Source organism: Pongo pygmaeus, chromosome 17 (genome assembly GCF_028885625.2).
Source record: "Pongo pygmaeus isolate AG05252 chromosome 17, NHGRI_mPonPyg2-v2.0_pri, whole genome shotgun sequence".
Taxonomy (NCBI): Eukaryota; Metazoa; Chordata; class Mammalia; order Primates; family Hominidae; genus Pongo; species Pongo pygmaeus.
This window is the reverse complement of record NC_072390.2, coordinates 56,779,412-56,805,194: the sequence shown is the minus strand read 5'-3', so window position 1 is coordinate 56,805,194 and position 25,783 is coordinate 56,779,412. Positions and strand designations below refer to the sequence as shown.

Below are 25,783 nucleotides of genomic sequence, written 5' to 3'. Positions count from 1 at the left end.
TTTGGCATTAAGTAGAGCAAGATCACAAAGATGCTTCTCCAAATCAATGAATCATCCCTAATTTGAGCAACAGTAAATTGCAAGATATTACATTTTCAGTACTTTGAATAAAGTCCTTCTGTTGCTATACAACATTAACAAAATACCAAACAAAAGCATGGGGAAAAACTGTTGCATCTGCACCAAGAAATTTCAGAAACTTGGACCTTACAATGCTTACTTGGTTTTAATTGTTAATAGTCAAACTATTTATCTATTGTAAATGATGGTGAAGTTCTCATACAGTAATTAAGTTCTATAATTCCTCTGTGTCTTAAGCTATGAAAGGTAGCTGCATCTAATCTTTTTCTCACTCACTTTTTCTTTCTCCAACACAAGATTTTACTTTTCTTATTTCCTTCAGTTTTTTCAGCCCCATTAACTGTTTCCTCATTAATTTTTTTGTCCTGCTCAGACATGCAAGGCAACCTAGAAGCCTCATTGTTTCAGATAGAATTAGAATTAGTGGAAGTGAATTAGAAAAGATGAGATTTATGGAAAATGTGATGGCCTGTTTCAAATATCCCAGCACTAAAATGAGAAACACACTTAAGGATATGCCAACAACTTCATGGGCTTCTGTTGGTGAAACTCAGTCTTCGTAACTGTAGCATGTAAAAACCTGTTAGATGAGGATGGAAAATACTGTAATTTTTTCGACAAATTACTAAAAGTGTTTAACAAGGAAACAACCTGTTATTTTCATGAAAAGAAACAGTGAGTTATTTCCTTTTTTTACCAGCATCTTGTTTTCTTCAATTTTAAAGAAATAACTATACTGTTATCCAAAAATGGGACACTTACCCATGCAAATTATAAAACAAAATGAATCATAAACCCCTGTAGTCAGGGAATGTTGAGGTGCTAGCAATCATAATAAAGTAGGAAGGGTTGAAGAAAGAATATGTGATCAGATATAAGGCATTCTCAGCACATAGGCATTTAACGTCTGCAATTTACCCACGTATGTTTGGCAAACAAACCAAAAAAAAGGGTGAGAAAAAGAACCAACAATTTAAATAGTGTGGGCAACCCAACCAGCTATTCTCCTCCACTGAGCATATGCCTCAGAGTGCGCTTGAGGTGGGAGCTATCAATCTGCTGTTTCTAAGTCTGGTCCTAGTTCCCTTAAGTGAAAACCTAATGAGAACAGACGCAGCTTTTACAATATGCACTAAGTGCAAGCTGACCACTTCATCTAATACTCAACTAAAGAAATAACTGTATGCTTCAAAGCTGGAAGAAAAAAATAAGCAGCACTGGATTTATCAAGAAATGGCGTACCTGCTTCCAATATGGCACCTTACTAGTCCTTTCAAAATGCACCGCTGCCCAGAATTCAGGTGACTGAACTAAATTTGTTCTTGTCAATTTTTTAAAAGTCTATCAAGTTATTTTGTGGTTGCTGTCATCATAACCATTCCACAAAAGAAAAGAAAGTGCATTCATTCATATAGAGTCTGCATGGTGTGAGTTTACAGAAATGGAAGTTTATGGAAGTTGAAATAGACCTCTTTATAGAATTGACTCCTCTATCCCAGAAATATGGAATATTCTTCTATAGATTCTTCTTAATGATGTTTTGTAATTTTCAGTACAAAAATAATGCATATCTTTTAATCAACTAATTCTTAATTGATGCTTTAAGAAGCTATGGATAATTGTGTCATTAAAAATTTTTGTTGCCTATGTGTCGCCAGTAAATAGAAAGTCAATATGGCAAGCTTTCAGTATTTCACAATTAGGTATATGAGTTATTTGGCAATATCTAGTAGAGCTGAACGTATGCATATCCCATCAACCAGTGATTCCACCCCTAGGTGCATATGTTCACTATATTTATAAAAATGATTATAGCAGCATTATTCAAAATAGCCTCAAGCTGGAAACCACTTAAATGTCAACCAAGAATAGAATGGATAAGTAAACTGAGGCAAGTACACCCTGGAATACTATACAGCAAAGAGAATGAAATCACTATAACTATATGCAACAGGATGAATCTCATAATATAAGAGTGAACAAAGGAAGCCAGATACAAGAGTACCTTCTGTATGATTTCATTTATATAAAAGATCAAAATGAGGGAGAATGAATCTATGCACATGGAAGTCAGTCTAGTAGTTATAATTGGAGAAGGTAAATGAAAGGAACAGGAGAAAACTTTGGAGGGGCTTATAATGCTTTGCTTTTTGATCTAGCTGCCAGTTACATGGGTGTGTCAGTTTGTGAAAATTCACTGAGTTGAATAGTTACGGTTTGGGCACAGGGGCTTAAATTCCACTTTGAAATGCAAAAATATGGCTTCACTAATTTCTAGATTTAATGCATTGGGGATTTTTTAAAACACAAAATTAGTATCACATATAAGGCCCATAGGACCCACCCCGACATATCTGCTGCCATTTAACCTTTTGCTTTATATTCAAGCCACACACATGTAACTCCCTGAACACTCTATGTGCTCTCCCTCCTCCATTCAACACTTTTCCTGATAACTTATTTTATCAGGCACAGCATAGTATAGCCATAATAGCACCAATTCAGAGGAATTTGCCTTAATGTGAATGAAGGCCCTATTACTTCTTAGTCTTGTAATCTTGGGAAATTTACATAACAGTTCTGTGCTTCAGTTTCCTCGCCTGTGAAGTAGGATAGCAACAGAGTTGCCTCATAGATTCTGTTCAGGTGCCATCTTTCTGCTTGTCCGAATTGTTAAAGTAGGGGTCCCTATTCTGTGCTTCTTTATCCCTCATCACACCTCTAACTGAAATGCATTAGAGATGTTATTAGTTTGCTAAATACCACAAGCTGAGTGATTTTAACAACAGTGATTTATTTCATCACAGTTCTGGAAGCAGGAAATCCAAGATCAAGGTGTTAGCAGAATTGGTTTCATCCTGAGGCACCTGTCCTCAGCTTGTTCAAAGATAGTCTTCTCCCTTTTTCTTCACATGGTCTTTCCTCCCTGCATGTCTGTGTCTTAATCTTCTCTTCTTATAAAGACACAAGTCCTATTGGATTGGGCCTACCCTAATGACCTCATTTAACCTTAATTATCTTTTCAAAGATGCTCTCTCCAAATACAGTCACGTTCTGATTTACTAGGAGTGAGGATTTCAACATATGAATTTTGGGGGAACACAATTTCACCCATAACAAGATATTTATCTCTCACTCCCCTCTAACTATGATCTCTTAGGGCCATGTCTTTTTGTCTTTGTATCTCCAGCTCCAAACATAGCATCTGACAGGTGGGAGACTTTGTAGTTCTTAGGAACTACAAAGGGAAAGAAGTTTAAACAAATAAGGTTATGGGAGCAAAATTTATTATTTATTGAAAGGCATCAATGATGTAAGGAAGGCAGGAAAGCATCATTCAATCAAGGAAATGATTAGAGTTGAAAACAAAAGTCAATGAATGCAATATACTGACCCAGCTGGAACAGACAGAAGCATAGCTGTAATTCTATAGCAATCATTCCAAAGAGAAGTTTGTCTTTTCTTTAATAACAAATCGTTTTTTAACATTGATTTAGCTAGTAATTTCTGCTTCTCTGCCATTTTGTGTAAAACCCAATGGGGATAGGCTCTGTAGTTTTTTTCCATTTTATTTTTTATTTAATTGTATTTTAATAAGCAATTAATTGACTTAGATTAAAATAATGATATAATAAGGTATAGGTTAAGAAACCCTCTTCTCACTCCTGTGCCTATCTTTTCCTTTTTCAGCTCTCCTCAAACACAGAGGTTCTTCATGCAGTTGAGAGTACATGTGAAAATATATCTTATCCCTTTTCTCCTTTTTTAAACAAATGGTAGCATACTACATACACTGTTCTGAACTTTGCTTTTTACACTTCCCAGAATATCCTGGGGACTTTTCCATACCCATAAATAGCAATTTTCCTTGTTCTTTCATCCGGCTGTGCCGTATTGCACTGTGTGGATGTGCAATGGTGATATGGTTTGGCTCTGTGTCCCCACCCATATCTTAGCTTGTAGCTTCCATAAGTCCCATGTATTGTGAGAGGGACCTGGTTGGAGATAATTGAATCATGGGGGTAGTTTCTCCCATATGGTTCTCATGATAGCGAGTGGGTTTCATGAGATCTGATGGTTTTAAAAAGCAGAGTTTCCCTGCACAAGTTCTTTCTTTGCCTGCTGCCATCCATGTAAGACATGACTTGCTCCTCCTTGCCTACCGCCATGATTGCAAGGTTTCCCCAGCCATGTGGAACTGTATGTCCATGAAACCTCTTTCTTTTTTAAATTGCCCAGTCTGGGGTATGTCTTTATCAGCAACGTGAAAACAGACTAATACACATGGTTTATGTAACCAGCCCTCTAATGATGGATACTTGAACTTTTTCTCACTGGTTAACATTACATACAGATAATGCTAAAATGGATAACTCTTCCCACATGCTATTTAAAATATGTGCAGGTGTGTGTAAAGAATACATTCCAGATATGGGTTTACTAAGTTAAAGGTTAAATGAGTGTATAATTTTTTTTTCTTGAGATGGAGTTGCGCTCTTGTCTCCCAGGCTGGAGTGCAATGGTGTGATCTCAGCTCACTGCAACCTCCGCCTCCCAGGTTCAAGCAATTCTCCTGCCTCAGCCTCTCGAGTAGCTATGATTACAGGCATCTGCCACCATGCCCAGCTAATTTTTGTATTTTCAGTAGAAACAGGGTTTCACCATATTGACCAGGCTGGTCTTGAACTCCTGACCTCAGGTAATTCTCCTGCCTCAGCCTCCCAAACTGCTGGGATTATAGGCGTGAGCAACCATGTCCGGCCCCATAACTAATTTTGATACATATTTCCTTCTCTCCACGAGGGCTGTACCTGTTCATACTCTTATCAGCAATACATCAAAGAGCCTATTTCACCACAGTTTCACCAGCAAAGAACATTTCAAACTTTGAGTTTGATAATCTGACAGATGGGAAAAAAAAGGTTCCCTGAGCTTGTGTGGATACAGGCAAGGCGATACTGTCCTATCCTATAGGTACTTAATCTGATAGGAAAATTTCAGCTGAGGTTAGATCCTTATTCCTTAATTGTCTTAACTCCCAGTTTATCAATGATGGTAACTTCTGATGAAGTAAGACCATGCAGGAAAGAGATTGTGGAGGATGGTGTGACTTCCTGGAGGTGAATTCTGCAGGTGAAATATAAGAATTTTACCTACATCTCATGGTCCAGGCTAGATACTAGGTCCAAAGTTAATGCGAAGACAGCTAGAAAAAAATGTCCCTAGCTGAGCATCCACTTCCTACAAACAACCCTGTGACATGGAAGGAAAGAAGAAATCTTTGGAGGATAGTTAGAGGTCTCAGCCACAGAAATACATTGTAGTGTTTCTGCTGTTATAACTTAATTTCAAGTGTTTCACACAAACACTGAACTTGAACACAGAAACCACTTTTGTTAAGCTGTGGAGTTATTTTTTTAATACAATTACTTCCCAAAACAATATTTTCTAAATTAGTCATCTCCTGAGTTCTTTGGCCTCAATGTCCTTATTTGTAAAATAAGAAAATTGAATTAGATCATTTCTAAGAATCTGCCAAGCACCAATTGCAGGGATCTGGTATTGTTGTAGTTTAATGTTCCCCGCAGTAAATAAGTGGTTGGCCACAAGCTGATATCTTCAGTACCACCAAGCTGACTTTTTGGTTTCTTCCCTCCTCTGTCCTTCCTGGGTTCTTGCAAGAGATGTAGAAATATAGTCTTATCTTACTAGGAGGCTAACTTTAGAGAGGCATAGCTTCTGAAGATATCCTCAATCTCTTTGCACTTCTCAAATCAAAGAGATGCCCTATTTGCTGCTGACTGAATTATCATTGAGTCATAATCTTACTGATAAAGGGCTTTCATTAAATTAAAGAATATATATTGTTTCACAATAAAAATTTATAAAGTGCCTACTCTGTGTCCAACTGAACTGTACTGAAGGTACAAAGATGAAAGAAGAAATTTAAACCCAGGAGGGGTGTATGTTCTGACTCAGAAATGCAATAGTTAAGGGATAAAGAGGTACAAAATAGAGCTCCAGATCCAAAAGAGCTTATAATTTCTTTCAGTATATTTGGCATAGCCACACAAAAAGGTGGCAATATGAGATTACAAATCATTTTCTGCCAAGATGAGTAAACAGGCGGAGGGCACACAGTGTGAATGAGGGCAGCGAGAGTCCTAACCTGAGTGACTTTTATAACATCAAGATGACATTCAAACTGTGTAATGTGAAGCACAAAGGAAGCAGAAGCTCTGGTAAGCAATTCCCAACCATGCAAAGCAAATATGACCTCCCTTGGGGTCCTGCCCTTGAAGGAGGCTGAGGTTGAAACTCCTTTCATTCTTGCCTGTAACCAGCACCTTTAGCTATGATGGGAAGTATATGCTTGTCAATCATGTGTTCCAATCAGAGAAGACACTAAAATCCATGTAGTCCAAGAGAATCTTTTCAGTGATAGATAAAACTCAGAAAGATCAAAGATCATCCATGCCTGAAACAGATGAAATTAAGAAAAATGCCATTAACCTCACCTCTATTCTCCTCTTGTTGACAGAGTTGATAGTCCAGGACCTGAGCTTGCTTTTGAAAGTGTTTCCTTTTTGGGTTGGGAGATCTTTTGTCTTCTTGTTTTTCCTCAGCATTTCACTTAGAGATTTAAGGCAAGAAAACATTTAAATTGTTTATCTCATACAACTGAAATGTCATTATTCTATGCTATCATGTTATTTAATTATTAGTGTTCTTCATTTTCAGGAATGTAACTGATGATTTTCCATTGTGTGGCTTACAAAACAGTAATCCAGTTACATGTAATTGGGTCACAAAGGTCTATTAAACACAAGTCAGGAAACTCTATCTTCACCCCTGCACCTGTCCCTGCCTTCAGCAGCCACCAGGTAATACAAATTCTAGTTACACATGACTTTCAGAACCAAAGCCATGTTTTTTTAAAAATACATATCTCTGGCTTCTTTTTAATTTTTTATTTTTTTTCAATTTTTAATTTGTTTTTATTATGTTTAGAGGTAGGGTCTTGTTCTATCACCCAAGCTGGTGTGCAGTGGCATGATCATAGCTCACTGCAGCCTCAAACTCCTGGGCTCAAGCAATCCTTCTGATACAGTCTCTATATGTCACCCAGGCTGGCCTTGAACTCCTAAGCTCATTTGATCTTCTGACCTTGGCCTCCCAAAGCACTGGAATTACACATGTCAGCCAGCACACGCAGCTCAGAGACATTTCTGAAAATAAGAAAAAGAGTCAGCAAGTATGTAGCTGTGTGGTTTCCAGTATGGGGGAAAAAAAAAAACCAAAACAGGAGAGGAATTGCTAACTCTAGTTTATAGACAAAGAAACTGAAACGCCACTTGTTTAGATTACTAGGCCAACCCAGACTGGAACCCGAGTCTTTCGGTTCCAAGTTCAGTGTCCTTTCTACCATGTCTCTCTGTGAGTGTGGCCTTTCATCTGCACTATAGGACAGAAATTAGTGGTCCACAGAACAGGAGGTCAGTGTTACAGCACACAGGTCCAAAGTCTTCATGTGATATCCAATACTTGATAATTACAATTAGATCTAAAAGGAGCTGAAGCTATCTGGCCCAACCTACTCATTTTAGAGATAATGACACTTAGACCCAAGGATGGTAGGTAACTTAAACAAAGTTGGAGTTAGAGAGTCCCCCATCTCCTAGTCCAAACTCAGCACCCAACCATAAACTTGCTGGATATTTTGTCACATCATTCGATTGTTACTGTAAACTCCTCTAATCACATCTGATAAACTTGTTTTTTCAAGAAAACTGCATTTTTCTTTTAGATGTACATAACTCATTCTCAGCGGCGACACCTCTGTCTCCTTTTCTCTCTCTTTTTTTTTTTTTTTTTTTTTTTTTTTGAGACAGAGTCTCTCTTGTTGCCCAGGCTTTAGTGCAGTGGTGTAATCTCAGCTCACTGCAACCTCCGCCTCCTGGGTTCAAGTGATTCTCCTGCCTCAGCTTCCCAAGTAGCTGGGATTATAGGCATCTGCCACCACATCTGCCTGATTTTTTTGTATTTTTAGTAGAGACAGGATTTCACCATGTTGGCCAGGCTGGTACCAAACTCCTGACCTCAGGTGATCTGCATGCCTCAGCCTCTCAAAGTGCTGGGATTACAGGCGTGAGCCACCACACCTGGCCCCTGTCTCCTAATCATCTGTCTACCCTTCCTGTTTCCAAGCTCTGAGACTGAATATGATCCACACAGCAAAGACAAACATTCACAGGTTTGTAGGGAACAGGCCAGGGCACCCCAAGTTTGGGGGAAGGGACAGCAGCTGGTCTTAAGTAGGTGAATACAAATGTTTCAAAAACTGCAGGAGAGAGGCTAGAGTACACAAGGAGCAAGTCTGCCTCAGCTTCTGGCAAGGGCATCTGGAAAGGAAGCATGTGTTAAGGGATCCTGAAATGTGACCTCCACATACCTGGGATGATTGTAGGGATGGGTTTGGGGCTATACGTTATTTACACCTTAGTGGGATGCAATTTAATTAAATTACTCTCCTTCTAACACATACTTGATTGAGCTCAGCCCCAGGAGGAGTTTAATAGCTGTAACTAGAAATGTAAGGAAGTAATTTTGAAAGGTGGGCAGTTCCGGAAAGGGCAAGCTTGCCCTGGGGAACTGCAGCTTGAGGCTTTGGCACTGTGAGAACATTGGTCTGTTAGGAGGTGGAATTCAGAGATAAGACTTGAGAAAGGGAAAGGGTGTCATGCAATCAGGAGCGAGGAATGGGAGGGAGGCAGGAAGCAGGTAAAGCCCCCAGTTTTCCAAGTCCCAAATCTGAGAGTTTCTTGTGTTGGTTTGAAGGTTTCTGAAACTTGATGAAGATTTAAGGCCCGCTGTTTCTTTATTTTCCTCCTGGATAAGTTCTGTCAGGCACTTTACCCTTCCACAAAATAAACAGAAAGGTTTACAAGGAGGATGCAAAGCAATATACTGTCAAGGAAGACGGCACAGATCACCCACCCCTACAAGCCACGCACTGCAGCCGCCAGCTATGCAGGAAGGTTTTTAAATTGTGGTTTAGCTTTCTTGGCCCTGGGAGATTTTATTAACCCCCTGCAGCAATGGTTTCCATTTGAGGCCATTCCTTTTCTACTAGAAGAAGAGTGTGGCTAAACCCTGGTCACAGCGTCAGGGATCTAGAAGCTGGCTGAACCCATCTCAGTCACTTTGTGGACTGATGAATGCGAAGTTCTTCAAAGAGGCAAGATGGATTGTGTTTCTTCCCTGCTTAAGCTTTCAATGGCTTCCAGTTGCCTAATGGAGAAGAGCCAAGCTCCTCAGTAAGGCCTGGTAAGGCTCATGCCTCATGGCCGAGCACACCTCACCCCCACCGTGCAAAGATCACCTCCATCTCCCAAAAGTGAATTTCCTAAAGTTTTCTAAATAAATTCAGCACCCTGCGGCAAACACCTCATTCCCTCTTCCTAGAATTAGTTTCTTCTCTACATCCTTCGATTGCCAATACAAGCATCATACTAGGTAGAGAGAGGCAAGCAGGCAATAGAGACTCTGGTTCCTGTTGACTGACTGGCTGGGCGAGTCACTCAGCCTCTCATTGCCTTGATTTAATCCTCTGTAAAGTGGGAAATAATACTAATCATAGTATTACCCTCACAGGATTGCTGGGAGGGTTACCTAAGTTAACCTACATAGCACATTTGGAAGAGTGCATGGGATTTGATAAGTTCTGAACAAATGTTAGTCATCGGTCTGAGGTGCCTCTGCTAACCCACTCATGGTAGGTCAATAAGCTCCTTCTCTCTGCCACCACTGGGCTCAATATGTCCATTTGTTATCACATCTGTCACACTGGAGAGTTTTTTGTCATTTGATACCCTGTTTTCATCCAAAAAGGACTTGATTTGTGGTTCAGTCTCTAGCTTGCTTATATTTATTGAGATGGAATCTCACTGTGTCACCAGGCTGGAGTGCAGTGGTGCGATCTCAGCTCACTGCAACCTCCTCCCCAGTTCAAGCGATTCTCCCACTTTAGCTTCCCAAGTAGCTGGGACTACAGGTGTGCGCCACCACGCCCAGCTGATTTTTGTATTTTTAGTAGAGGTGGGGGTTTTACCATGCTGGCCAGGATGGTCTCAATCTCTTGACTTCATGATCCACCTGCCTCGGCCTCCCAAAGTGCTGGGATTACAGGCGTGAGCCACCGCACCCAGCCAGCTTATTTATTTATTTATTTATTTATTTTATTTATTTTAGTGAGTCTGTCTTCCCCATGGGTTGTAAACTGAGAGCACAGGATTTACGTTTATTGTGTGTTTAATTCCTAGACCAGTGCCTGGCACATGATAGATTTTCCATAAATGTTTGTAAAGTGAGATGTAATTATTCCAGAAGAACATACGGAGTGAAAAGTTCATTGATATGGCATCAAGATCTGGAGGTTTCACTCTTGACTTTGCCTCTGACTTGTTCTTTGACTTTAAATAATTTTCTGGGCCTCATGTTTCCCATCTCTAAAGTAAGAAAATCTGAAGCTTAGCAAGGTAGATCAGGGCCAGTTTTGGAAACATCTTAATGTTCAACTCTCATTGAACATTTCCTCTAAAACAATAATAAAATTCAATGAGGAAGGAAAATACTTTCTATATCAAAAAGACACCTGCACCTGTATGTTTATCACAACAATATTTACAATAGCAAAGATATGGAAACAAACTAAATGTCTGCCAACAGACGATTGGATAAAGAAAATGTGATCTACATGCACAATGGAATACTATTCAGCCATTAAAAAATGAAAACTAGATGAAACTAGGTGTCATTATCTTAAGTGAAACAAGTCAGACACAGAAAGACAAATACTGCATGTTCTCACTTATAAGTGGGAGCTAAAGAATATGTACCCATAGATGCAGAGTATAGAATGATAGACAATGGAGACTTGGAAGGGTGAAGGGGTGGGAGGAGGAGAATGATGAAAGATTGCTTAATGGGTACAATGCATATTAACTGAGTGACGGATACCCTAAAAGTCCTGACTTCACCATTATGAAATCTATGCATGTAATAAAATTACACTTGTACCCCATAAATGTATAAAAATACTAAGTATATAAAATTCAATGAGAAATCAATCTATTGTATTAATGATTAAAAGTAAGATTTACATGTGCCATGTTGTAAATCTTACTTTTAATCATTAATAGATTGATCATGTACCCTAAAACTTAAAGTATAATAATAATAAAATTTTTTTAAAAAGTAAGATTTATAGTCAATGTTACTAGCATAGTACCTGATATATAGTAAATCCTCAATACATGGTAGCTATTGCTACACAGTACTGCTAAAATCTTATTTTAATGCAAGAATAATATCCTAAGTATGTAACATATTTAATCATCTGTTATCAAATGTAGGGTTTTTTTTCTAATATTCCTTATTTTAAATAAAGGAACATTGCAATTAATTTCCTTGAATATATGTTTTTATTTACTCCTATAAAAACACTCTTTCTTTAAACATGATTAGTGTCTTGGAGGGTATAAATGTGTTTAAGGCTTTGATACATATTGCCAAATGGTTTCCCAATAATTGTACCAAATTTCTCACCTGCCATGTATGGGATTGCTTGTCTTTCTTTATCTTCACCAGCAGTATATTTTATTGTTATTTAAATCTATGCCAATTGATAGGCAAAAACTAGTTATCTCTTTTTTATTTTGTATTTTTAATTACTAGTAAATTAATTTTTTATACTTAAGAATTTATTTATTCTCTTCTATAAGTTAACTTTTCACAACTCTTATGTTAAAATATATTTGGTTAGCCAAAAAAATAATGAGGGAGGCAGTTACACTAAAAAGTGTTTTAGCTAAAATGCACATAGATTACCTGGAAAGTTTTATCCTACAATTTGTTCTTAATCATTGACTATCTCATCAATGTTTTCTCAAACACAATTAGTTCTTCCCCTCCACCTCATGTCTCTTTCTTTCTGCCTTTTCCAGGGCTGTATTCCAGTGTCACCTCCTCTAAGAAACTTCTTCATCTCTTTTTTGTCTTTTGCTTTTTTCCTCCAATTACACTATAGGCATCTTGGTTGCTGGGACTTGGATGTTATTTTTCTTTAAAATCTTCAGCCTCTAATATTGTACTCAGGGCCAGGCTTGCAGCAGGTCCTCAATGACTGGAAGATTCCATACCGTCAGTTTCATTAAGAGGGGCTTGCACTTGAGGAAGAGGAATACGAGCTCTTCCTTTGCAGTAAACTTACATGATAAAGTTCATCCCTCCTGCAGGGCCATTCTATCTAATATGCTAATGGTCTTCACTCTATTTTATTGATATTACATCCTTTATCAATATCTAACAAATAGTTTTTAGTCCCCTCTTTTCTGTGATCAGTTGCTGCAGAAAGAGGGAAGTAAGGGGAAATATCTGTTTCTCCAGAAATGAGGATTACCCAAGACATAGCCATTTACTATCTATGCCGAAGAATCTCAGAACATGAACACAGGACTAAAAGCCATCTAAAGCAACACTGGTATCTTCTTAAGTGTCAGTTCAGTGATCTAAATGAGAGGAAATTAATTGAATCTATTTTTGTCTGGCATATTTACTGGTGGGGTAGAGCCTAGGGTCAATTTTGCGAAGATTGGTTTAGGGAGCAGGTAGAGTTAACACTTGAAGCTCTGCAGATGTACTGCCCTCCTTATGTCCTTCACAACACAAGATGGAGTCAAGGGCTAAGTCTGAAGTCCACAGAGCCTGCAGCAAGTCCTGACATGCCGAGAGTGCTTTAGGTAAATTCCAGAGCAGAATATTCAACTTTATAAAATAAGCTAATTGGTAAAATGGAGGAAGACCTATAAATGGTAAAATAATTGTGTTATTTCATCTACAAAATGTTGGATTACTGCATCTAGTAAGTGCCCTTAATACAACTAAGTCCTAGTTTTTAAGATTATCAGTCAATTGATAGGAAAGCTGTGAGGTAGGAAGGAAGAGTGTGCATCATCAAATTTAAAGGCAAAGTTTGAAAAGCTCAACCACTGAAGATGAATTCAAGATGAAGATGTGGTCCAGTATGTTTCAGCAACAATCAGAAGAGCCCTGGGTTGGAGGTCTGCTTCTAATCCCTAATTAATTATGTGACCCTGCAAAGGTTATTAAATCAACGCCTATATTGTTTTCTTTATATGTGGTTACACTGCTATTTTTAAGATTTCTTGCCTTTTAGAATCCTGACACTCAATTACTCTACTCTGGTGTTAGCACAAATCAATCCTCCTTGTTTTTTGTCCCATGGCATACATGTCTATAAAGCAAAGATGGTGACACCTGTTCTAACCTAAATGACGTATGAGATCCTGGCTGGGTAAGTGCTGGGATATGCTCTAAGAGTTCCAAAAGAATAAGGCAATGCCATCATTACCATCATTTTTAAAACTTCCAGTTTTTTGAAGGGCCAGAATTCAAGCCCTTATGTCTCATTTTGTTGTATCTTTCAGGAAAGGGGCCTGGTCTTGCACAGATTCTTCCAGAAAGATGTAGAGAGAGGAACTGGCTAGGAAGAACGATCAGTTCAATGGCCCAGGCTATTTCTTATAACAGCAAAATGAAGATAGCATTTGGAATTACCTAAAACTTATCACAGAGCTTTCTCAAACATTGTTTTACTCTGTCCTCACAGCAGTGAAGATTCTTATCCACTGCCAGTGATAAGAAAACTGAAGCACCAAAAAGTTAACATATTTTCTTTAACTCACACAACTCTTTAGAATACTTGAAATTGAGCCTAAATATCCTAACACATGGCCTCAGACTGGTCCTGGAAATGACATAGCCCCTGATGTCCACTCTTGACTGCCTCTATGAAGCCATTTCCTACTCCCTAGATGGCACAATCAACCCCTCCTCAGGGGTTTCATAATTCTTCTCACAAATGTTTAATTAAACATATTCACACGGCTATTTATTTTTGTATCTCTCTTCCTCTCTGGACTGTTAGCTTTCTAAAGCTTAGAAACCACATTTAGAGCCATAGGCCCTGACACAGTGGTTACCATAAGCTGGGGCTCAGCAAATGGTGGCTAAATACATGACCAACAAAAGGATCATCAAAAATTTAAAAGAGTGGGAATTAAAGGTGGGGGCAGGAGGGGAGAAAGGAAGGTCGGGGAGAGGGAGAAGGAAGAGGAGAGGCTGGCTGGCTGTGCAGAGTCTGACCACATGCCAAACCCAAAAATCACAATGGAAATGTTTGCTGCTGAGTTTGCCCACCCACATTCTGTTCACCACCATTAATGAAAACAGTTGAACATGGATGTGTTTGCAAACATTTCCACCCAAACACAACAAAAACTGGCAAAAAGGAAGAGGGCATCTGTATTAGTCAGGGTTCCCTAGGGGGACAGGACTAATAGGATAGATGTATATATGAAAGGGAGTTTATTAAGGAGTATTGACTTACAGGATCACAATGTGAAGTCCCACAATAGGCCATCTGCAGGCTGAGGAGCCAGGGCAGGAAGCATCCAGCACAGGAGAAAGATGGAGGCAGGAAGACTCAGCAAGTCTATTCATTCCATATTCTTCTGCCTGCTCTTATTCTAGCTGTGCTGGCAGCTGATTAGATGGTGCCCACCCAGATTGAGGGTGGGTCTGCTTCTCCCAGTCCACTGACTCAAATGTTAATCTCCTTTGGTAACACCCTCACAGACACACCCAGGAACAATACTTTGTATCCTTAAGTCCAATCAAGTTGACACTCAATATTAACTATCCCAGCATCCGGCATTTCTGTTAGTCATTCACCATGGCTGTCTAGAGCGTACTCCATTTTACAGTGATGAGGCATATTATAGACTCTCATCTTTTGGGGCAGAACAAAGATGCCCAATCATTTAACTAGAAATGGGAAACACAGGGAAACAAAGACAATGGCTATCATCTTGTCATACACATGCAAACACACACAAAAGAAAAAATGACCAGTAACTATACATACACACATACTCGGTAGCGTTCGTTAAGTAAAACCAAAATACTCATACTCATCACGAATAATTATAAAGTGACTCATTCACCACTCCTTCTTTTTTCCAGCCATGGCTAATATGTAGTACAGTGCCTGGCGTATAGCAGGTACTCTAAATGTTTGAGTGACTGAATTAGTGTGTGTAAAATAAATAAGTACAGTGGGACCATTAGTTTATTTAAACAGATGTTTTCTTGCTCAGGAGAAAATACTATTACCCTTTATTTACATACACCGCAGTGATATCTCCATATCCCCCAAATAATCAGTCTCTACTGAGAATAGGTCACCAGGTTATCTGAAAAAGATGCAGAATGAAGCAAAAGTCATTTTATTCTGCATATTCTCTTACATAGCTGTTGAGGAGAATAACACTTAATTTACTAGATTGCAATTATCTATACTTCATGTTGTCAATATGCATTTAAGATATATTCTTTTTAATTATTAAATATTGAGAGGTTACTGTGTGCCACAGTCTGTGTGGGATGCTAGGGATAAAGTAGTAGCATATATATGGCTTCTATTTTAGTAAAGAAAATAGTAATTCCTTATTTTGATTTTTAAACTACAAAGGAAAATTAAAGCAGAATTTAATTTGCCCTACATGAGCCTTTCATATTACAAGCATGTTATAAACTCCTGTAATTCTTTCCCTTTGTGTAAAAAGGACAGTTCACTTCCTTCTTAATAATTATTGATATGTCTTGTTTTTCTGGGAAGCAAAAAATTACATGGTTCCTACTTTCACACTCTAGAACTTTACCTCCCAAATTACCAGATACTATAAAAGTTATTTTATACCCAATTTTAGTGCTTTGGAGAAGCCCCTCCCTGCAAGCTGGTGGGAAATTAAACCTTATTGAGCTAAACTATCTTAATAGCTACAAATCTCCCATCAACAAAACTATAATTTTTTAAATTATTTCAATATATTTTGGGGGAATAGGTGGTGTTCGGTTACATGAAGAAGTTCCTTAGTGGTGATTTCTGAGATTTTGGTACATCCATCACCCGAGCAGTGTACACTGTACCCAACGTACAGTCTTTTATCCTCGCCTCACTCTGAACCTTTCCCTTGAGTCTCCAAAGTCCATTGTATCATTCTTATGGCTTTGCATCCTCATAGCTTAGCTCCCACTTATGCGTGAGAACATACAGTGCTTGGTTTTCCATTCCTGAGTTACTTCACATAGAATAATGGTCTCCAATTCCATCCAGGTTGCTCCAAATGCCATTATTTTGTTTCTTTTTATGGCTGAGTAGTATTCCATGGTATATATACACCACATTTTCTTTATCCACTTGTTGATTGATGGGCATTTGGACTGGTTCCATATTTTTCCAATTGCAAATTGTGCTGCTATAAACATGCATGTGCAGGTATCTTTTTTGTATAATGACTTCTTTTCCTCCGGGCAGATACCCAGTAATGGGATTGCTGGATCAAATTGTAGTTCTACTTTTAGTTTTCCATAGTGGTTGTACTAGTTTATAGTCCCACCAACCAGCAGTGTAAAAGTATTCTCTTTTCACCACATTCACGCCAACATCTATTATATATATTTTTTTTATTATAGCCATTCTTGTAGGAGTAAGGTGATGTCACATTATGGTTTTGATTTGTATTTCCCTGACCATTAGTGAAGTTGAGCATATTTTCATATATTTGTTTATGATTTGTATATCTTTTTTTTTAAGAATTGTCTATTCATGTCCTTAGCCCACTTTTTGTTGGAACTGTTTGGTGGTTTTTTGTTTTGTTTTGTTTTCTTTTTTTCTGATTTGTTTGAGTTCCTTGTAGATTCTGGATTCCTTTGTCAGATGTATAGATTGAAAAGGTTTTCTCCCACTCTGGGTTGTCTGTTTACTTTGCTGATTGTGTCTTTGCTATGCAGAAGCTTTTTAGGTTTATTAAGTCCTATTTATTTATCTTTGTTTTTGTTGCATTTGCTTATGGGTTCTTGGTCATGAAGTCTTTGCCTAAGCCAATGTCTTGAGGGTTTTTCTGATGTTATCTTCTAGAATTTTTATGGTTTCAGGTCTTAGATTTAAGTCTTTGATGCATTTTGTGTTGATTTTTGTATAAGGTGAGAGATAAGGATCCAGCTTCATTCCTCTACATATGGCTGGCCAGTTATCCCAACATCATTTGTTGAATAGTGTGTCTGTTCCTTCCCCCACTTTATGTTTTTGTGTGCTTTGTTGAAGATCAGTTGGCTGTAAGAATTTGGCTTTATTTCTAGGTTCTCTGTTCTGTTCTATTGATTTATATTTTTACATAATAAAACATATTTGTATTTTTATACCTGCCTATTTTTATACCAGTACCATGCTGACAAACTATAAAATTCAAATATAGAAAATCACCAAGAAGCATTACCTATAAGTGATGAATTATCACACAACATTTATTGTTTAGGCCAATGACAAGGTCAAAGACTAATACTTTAAGCAGTTAAGATGAAAACTTGTACAAAAAACAAACAAAACCGAAAAACTCGCACCTAACTCAGAGATGAGTATTTTCTGGAATACTAACATTTCAGTTATCTTGTTTCCCAGCCCACATCAGATTGGAAGTAGCTAAGAAGAGAATGCTGGAGAGAACAGCCAGATGTAGACACAATTACAGCAATAGAAAGCAAAATAATCATAGCCTAAACAATAGCAAAGTTAACAGGCAACAAGTAGTTACTGTGTTATGCCCTTGACTTTCATTCCTCTCAACAAGCCATGTGGCAGCTCTATCATAAGGCACCTACTATGTACATTCTCTCTAATTCTTACAAGTTGGCATTATTGTGCCCAATTTACAACTGAGGAAACTGTGGTTCAGAGAAACTAAATAATTTGTGACAAGATTCCTTAACAAGCAAGCAAGTGAGTCAGAATGTGGACCTGGCCCTAAGTAAAGTGACTGTAAATCCCAGTTTGAATAAGCAGTCTCATCTTATTCCTGTTGTCCTGCTTAAATAATTACAGTGTCCCAGTTTGGATGTTGAGTTATGCGGTCCCCTACCCAAAGGGCACATCCTGTCTCCAGTCAGTTGGTCACACCTTCTCCACACAAGAGTGGCCTTCAAAGCTGACACCTTGACACTGAGGCAAGAGAAGCGTAACTGTAAAAAAGAACCTGAAACACTCAAAATGCCTGCCAATTCGAGACCATTCAGAGAAAAGGAGAATGGTTTATTCAGTTCAATTATTCCCAAGAGCAGGAATCTATTAAGGAACTAACAAATACCTATACAATGACACTATCCCCAAAAGAAATGGTTAAATTAAACAAATTAAATGTAAACAGAAGAGTATGTAACACATTATAAAAGGATTTTTATCCCAAGTTGTTAAAGGTTAACTTTTGAACCTAAACAGGGTTTTAGTTATCTAGAAAATTCATTGTTTTTTGACCTTTCCTTTCCTAATCATAGTCCAAGGAAGAATTACTGTATTTTTCCTCCACAAAATGCCTCCCCCTCCCACGCTCACAAAAAAATTTGCTTCTCAGCTCAGTCTCTGAAAGTCTGAGTTCAAATGCTCACCACATGCTGTGTGATCTTAGACAAGAATCTTGTCCTCCCTCATCCTTTTACTCATCTGTGAAATTAAGACAATAACCATACCTGGCTCAGCAGAATGCAGGGAGGGTGGTACAAAATAATGCATGTAAAGCACTTGGAAAAGTGAGCAGTATTTAGCACACAGGCCATGCTTAACAATTTTACTTATGATGCTGAATATTAACCTTATTAATATTCCTAATGTTAATCCAAATGCAAGTCCTTTTCCCCTTTGAAAAGTGAAATCCCAGGTAGAAGAAATATGTTCAAAATCCAGCCAAAATTATACTAGCACTAGCATTTATAAAATACTCCCCAAAACAGGTTTACAATTCAAAACCAAAGGAGTCTAAGGCACCTAGTCCAACTACTTCATTTTATAGAAAAGGAAAATTGAACCAGAGAGGTGATGTGACTTCCCAAACACATAAAACCAACTTCATAGCAAAGCTAGATATTATGGACTTCATGCCGAAAATGTCCTGAATACAGAAAGAGTATGGGCCTTTGTGAGGAATAAAGCTCATCTTCCACATGATAGCTGTGTAACCTCAGGCAATTTTATTTAACATTTCTGAAGCTTGTTATTCTCTATTGATAAAAATAAGGATTAGAGTTTTCCTTTGTCAGGGTATTCTAAGGAATAAAAGAACACACAAAGAGGCGGGAGTCACACTCATACAATATGGTGGATGTTTGAAGTGGCATAGCCAGTACAGGGAATTGGTCACTATCTACCAAACCATGAGATGTACAAATCCTTCCACACATGCATTCCATTTCTAGAAATGTATCCTATGGGAAGATATGTATGTTGAAGGATGTTTACTGAAGCTTTCACTATATTAACAACAACCAAAGAAATTAAATCTCTAAGAGGGAAATGCTGCTAACGACAAAAAACAAAGAGTAAGGAAGATTTATATAAAGTACAAATAGTAAGCCTTTTAAAATTAAGCAAATTAGAATGTCATTGAATAATATGCAGAGTAGATTTTGTTAAGCAAATTAGAATGTCATTGAATAATATGCAGAGGTTTTGAATTCATGCATGATAAAACAAAACATTAAGATATGAATGTGTATATGTATATGCAGATGAAATTGTTAATAGATACATACGATGAAACTAGTGGTATTTGAGGGAAAAAAGAAAGATAATTTTGACCATTTATCACATATACTCCCATATCTTTTAAAGTTTGTGTCATATAAATGTATTCATATATTATTTATATAGCAGAAAAATATATAGAATGCCTAGCATATAGAGGATACTAAATATTTCTTTCTGCCTATATACCTCAATACTCAGTGTTGCAATGTTTATTACTATAATTGATATTTCTATCACTGTCATTATAACTTCAAACACAATTTTTAAAAACAAATATTGTTTCAGTGACTCCTCTGTCCCATTAGAGAGCTTTTCCATCAAGTTTCAAATCTGGCTGTTCATTTATGACCAGCACTAAAGGTCTACATCCCACAGCCTGAGCTAAGGGATGAACAAAGGTTAATAAAAACACATAAAGGCAAGGCGGGAGGAGTCAGTCTCCCTTGCCTCTGTTTGTGGTGTCATTTGTCTCCCTGTTAAAATGCAATATAGACAATAAAAGGAAATCGGCTGTGGAAAATGAAAGAGCCCTTTATTCATAAAAACAGTTCAAATGAGAAAAGTCTTTTAATGGGGACGAGACAACTACCATGCAAAACAGTGGGAGAGGGACACATAAAACCCTTAGGACAATTCATTAACCACAAATTATTGTAGGCAATTCAAATCTTTTCCCCCAAAACTGGTTTATGTTCTAACCATCAGCATGATAGATGCCTTCAAGCAAATTCTCAGACTGATGCTAAGGCAGTAGGCAAAAACAAGATATTTGAATACAGGATCTGCCCTAGCAATCTGAGGGTCCTTAGAAGAAACATGGTTCTGTAATGGACATGATAAAGGAAGCATGATAAAGAGAATTGGTAGAAGGAAGGCCACCTGGCTCACCCTCAGATCTGACTGCTTGCTCCACTTCAACTAACTCACACCCCTGAATAAACAAATCCATGACCTTGGGAAAATTAATCACCTTGTTGTTGGACCACCTCACCTAAAATGAAGGTAATAATATGTGCCTAATCTATCTATCATAGCTGTTATGATGCTTAATTTTTAAAAAGAAATGTGTATGTATAATGACTCCAAATTGCTCCTATTAAATCATGCCAGCCACTCAGACACCACACAGCCTGCACCCATTGAAAGAGCAAGCCTGCTCTCAGCAACAATTGTGGACCCTTCATTTACTACCACCTCTAGTTTTCCTCTTCCTCCCCATTCCTAAGCTTGCAGCATAACTTCAAATTAAACTGTATGTTGAAAAGCTCTACAGTAAATGGAAACAAAATGCAATTTTGTTTTTCAACGTATAGTTTAATTTACATTTTTATCCCACCACCCCATTAGAGGACTAAAATCTGAGATCCTACATGAGTTTTGGTAGGTTCCTTTCTGTTCTAATTGATGCACTGCGAATCTGTGCTTAGCCTGCAGGCCGCTAGCCATGTCCATCTGCCTCTTTCTGCTGAGATCTCCTCACCCCTCAAAAACAAAGGCCTCAGTGCCGCCCTTTCCTGGGCTCCACATTCAGTCCAAGGAAATACTCATGCTTCCTTTACCTCATGCTATAGTTTGAATGTGCCTCCCAAATTTCATGTGTTGAAAACTCAATCCCCAATGTGGCAGCATTAAAAATGGGCCCTTTAATAGTTGATTGGATCATTCATGAGGACTCTGCCCTCTTGAATGGATTAATCCATTCATGGATTAATGATTATCATGGGGTGTAACTGGTGGCTTTGTAAGAAGAGGAAGAGAAACCTGAGCTAGCATGTCAGTGCTCTCAGCCACCCACTATGTGATGCCCTGCAGCACCCTGGGACTGCAGAAAGCCCCTGCCAGCAAGAAGGTTTTCACCAGATGTATCACCTCAACCTGGAACTTCTCAGCCCCCAGGACTGAAAGAAATTCCTTTTCTTTATAAATTACCTTGTTTCAGGTATTCTGTTGTAAGCAACAGAAAATTGATTAAGAGATCCCACAACCTCTGAGGAGCAGGCCAAGCTCAGTATTGCCTTCTTCTCATCCTGTCACCAAAGCAATATGGAAGCCATATTGAAAGTCATGCCAGTGGTCCAACTGGAGCTTGAAAAGTCTCACTTTAAGTATTGATAGCTTCAGTCTAATCTCCTTATCTTTTTTTTCTCTCCATCCACAATCCACACTTCACAAGGTGAATGAGTACTCACATTCAGAAACAGAGTCCTGACCTGGTGTGGTGGCTCATGCCTGTAATCCCAGCACTTTGGGATGCTGAGGCAGGCGGATCACCTGAAGTCACGAGTTTCAGACCAGCCTGGCCAACATGGTGAAACCCCGTCTCTACTAAAAATACAAAAATTAGCTGGGCATGGTGGCACGCGCCTGTAATCCCAGCTACTCAAGAGGCTGAGGCACGAGAATTGCTGGAACCTGGGAGGCAGAGGTTGCAGGGAGCCAAGATCGCACCACTGCACTCCAGCCTAGGTGACAGGGCGAGACTCCATCTCAAAAAACAAAAACAAACAAACAAACAAACAAAAACAAAAATCTCAGAAACAGGGCGCTGTGGAAAGCTTCAGTCATGTTCACTAGGTTAGATTAATTGAGGCATAAGAGAGTGTTAGTCATTTGGAAATTATCAAAGCATCAAAACCAAAGAGTCTACACAACTGGGTGCCTGAAGGTCTGTTTTGACTCTGCCACCAACTAAGAACAAAAGGAAGAGGTTCACCACTCAGGGCCATCACTTTCTCTGTATGTACACATTTTTCTGGGACAACTGGACAAAATGAAGACTTTTCACACTAAGTTTTTTCTTCAGGCTCATGTGGGAACCCGCCATACCCCAGGATAGTCATGCATGAGACAGATAAAAATTCAGTATTATTCCTAATTCTGCCTCTCATTCTTCTGCAGCTTTGCGGTTCACCATTATTAATTGACATCAAAAAATCTAAACTAAAAGTGCTTATTTGATACGCTGTACTAACCCAAACTTCGTCTTTTCTGCGATAGCAAAGTAAAGTCTATTTTACAAATAAGGATTTGTAAAATCATCAGTGGGCTGTCAAGCAGATAACGCTTCTAAAAAACACACAGACAAAATAAAACAAAGCAGAACAGAACAGCACTGCCCTCAGATATAACTGCTTTGTAGAGTCAGATCGTGCTTGATTGGTTATGGCTAAATCCTTGATCTACATGGGTGTCAGTTGTCTATTTGTAAAATAATTAGGCTAAAATTAATAATCTCTAAGTCTACTTCCGGATCTAAAAGTCCACATCAGCATCACTCTGTAAGATACTGTTTTTGTCTTTCTATAATGTATCTTGCAAATTTTAACTTAGGAGTTTAGGAAAATACAGGATTAGTTGCCCCATTGCAGCCTTGATTGGCCATCTGTTCATGGGAACTAGGGTCAGACACAGTAAACTGGAGGTTATATTCAGGAAATCCGAGGGCATCTATAAGAATAGCATATCCAGTCTTTATCTTCTACAGGCAATCTGTTTCATTTGTTGTGTTTTTGTTAAAGGTATTAGACAATTGTAATGGTAATGGCTATCACTTTGTGTTTTTGCTAAAGGTATTAGAGAATTATAATGGTAATGGCTATCACTAGAAGGCAAATTCCCTGAAGACAAAGGACTTTTTTCTATTTTATTCTCTGCTATCTCTTATTTTTTTTAAGAAAAAGCAGATTTATTGAAATATAATTGTTGTATTATTAAATTCAACAACTTAAAATATACAATTTAATTATTTTTAGTATATTCACAGAGTTGTAGACCTATCACAAGATCTTCAATTGTGAAAATAAGAATGTTCTGGGTTTAAATAGTGGTGGTGGTATCATAACATGGGTTCTGTACTTAATGCTACTGAATTGTTTAGAATGGTTACTGTAGCAAATCTTATGTTGTGTGTATTTTGCCACAATATAAAATTCCAGAAAAAAAAACCCACTGAAGTACTTTTTAATATCATCTGTGTTTTCATTCTGTAACTCAAGTATTATCACTGTTTACTGACTTGATTCTTTAATAGGTTCTGGGACCCTTATAGAATAGTCATCTTTGAAATCACTTGGACAGTAGTTTTCTCCAGGCAATGAAATTAGAGAAGATTTCCCCTTCTTCAGATCGACCTATATTTTCTAAAATAAGCATGCATAACTCTTTAGACAGAAAACAATTATAAACATTATTTTTTAAATATTAGGAATATAGGTAATTAGAACTTTTGAGTGAAAAATTGCAAAGGGCTTTTTAGAATCTGAGGAAGATAGAAACCTTTTGGAGATACTGCATTCTCCTATGGTGTTGCACCACATGCTTTTATGCTTATGGCTCATTTGTGAGATGTAACATTTTGCATTTATCCTGCCTTTCCTATACAAACTGTGTTACTTCATTTATAAAATTTCTATTGGTAAACATACTTCAGAAATATATCCATAGATACACCTATATATACATCTAATAGATGTATAAAGTAAGAATAATAGAGTTAGAACAGCCTCCTTTTGCAACCTTTAATGAACTGATGTATCTAGTCATTGATCATCACCACCTGCTAAAACAGAGGCAACCAGAGAGTAAATGCTTAATAAGGAAAAACACAGCAACCTTTATCAGGTAGAACTGCTACAAATAAACCTACCTGTATCTGATTAAACCACTAGCACCAATGCTTAATTTACAGGAAAAGCACAGACTATAGGAAGATGTTAAGCAACACCATGGTGATACAATTATCAAAATTCAGACGGCAGAAAACTCTACAGGATAAATAACCTGGTTCCTTCAACAATGGAAAGAATTAAAAATTTTCGGACTTGATTCACACAAATTGTTACAAAAATATAGTATTTGTAAGAGAATTTGAAATTTGAATAATGGCTAGTTATTTGATGATATTAAATTATTATTTTTACTTGTGACTGCAACTGTAGTTCTTTTTTAAAGTATTATGTTTTGGAAATACACACTGAAATTGTTTTCAAAGGAAATAATTTGACTTCTGGGACTTGCTTCAAAAAATACTCAATGAGTGTAAGTGAATGGAGGTATTGATGAAACACTATTTGTCATGATTGTATAATTTCTGAAGCTGGGTAGTGAGTGCATGGAGTTTTACTTTACTATTATTTCTACATTTGCATATGATTGAAAAATTTCTTGATACTTTAAAAATGTATTTTTCCAAATAAATGTGATGGTGAGAAGGGGTATTTGGAAGGTTTTGTTTGTTCATTAGTTTTTTAGCATTTAGTTTGTTTTTATTCCTTTGAGTTTGAAGAATATACAAGATATAATTCACCAGAGTAAAATTTTCTATCTAGGTGCCTCCACTTACCACTGCCATATACATAAACTGAAGAGGGAATTTTTTTCATGACCAGCCATCTGGGAATCGCAGAAATGTGATAGATCTGGAATACTCTTCACAGCCTATGGACTGATGTCAGGTGGCTCTCTCATAAATGGGAAGGAGCTGTGAAATGGCAGAAAATACACAATTTTACAACTATTTTTGAAAATCTTTAATATTCCTTATTTTAAAAGTACATTAGTACATCTGACATAAAGTCAGAATGTAAAATGAATCAGGTTGTGAGCAGAATTATGGTGTAATAAAAACATGCAGCAGAACTGGACAGTGAAATAGCTCTGAATTTCATTGAAATGTGTTGTATCATTGATCATGGATATAAAGCACAGCATGTTTATGGATTTGGCAAGAGAGAATGTACAGATTTTTTTTCCCAGGACAAGCAGACATACTCTGGTACCTGTAGAAAATATATAAATATATTGCAGCAGAAGAGATCATCACCATTATATTATAAAACATACAGTGCAGTGTAAAAAAAACACACACACTCACAAAAACCATCAAATCATTTTAAATAACTATATTTGTGGTAATGTTGATGCTATTATTCTGAGGCTGATGCATGTATATTGTTAGACAAATTAATAATTACATTGATATTATTA

At 37.6% G+C, this 25,783-nt stretch overlaps 1 long non-coding RNA gene across 1 annotated transcript; it reads right to left on the bottom strand.

Moving 5' to 3' along the window:
- Positions 1 to 588: 588 nt before the first annotated feature.
- LOC134738445 (uncharacterized) lies at positions 589 to 25,277 on the bottom strand. The gene is made up of 3 exons (XR_010124175.1): positions 25,140 to 25,277; positions 6,600 to 6,714; positions 589 to 661 (listed from the first exon to the last, which is right to left on the bottom strand). It is a non-coding gene; the product is annotated as an uncharacterized LOC134738445 (long non-coding RNA).
- Positions 25,278 to 25,783: the final 506 nt, after the last annotated feature.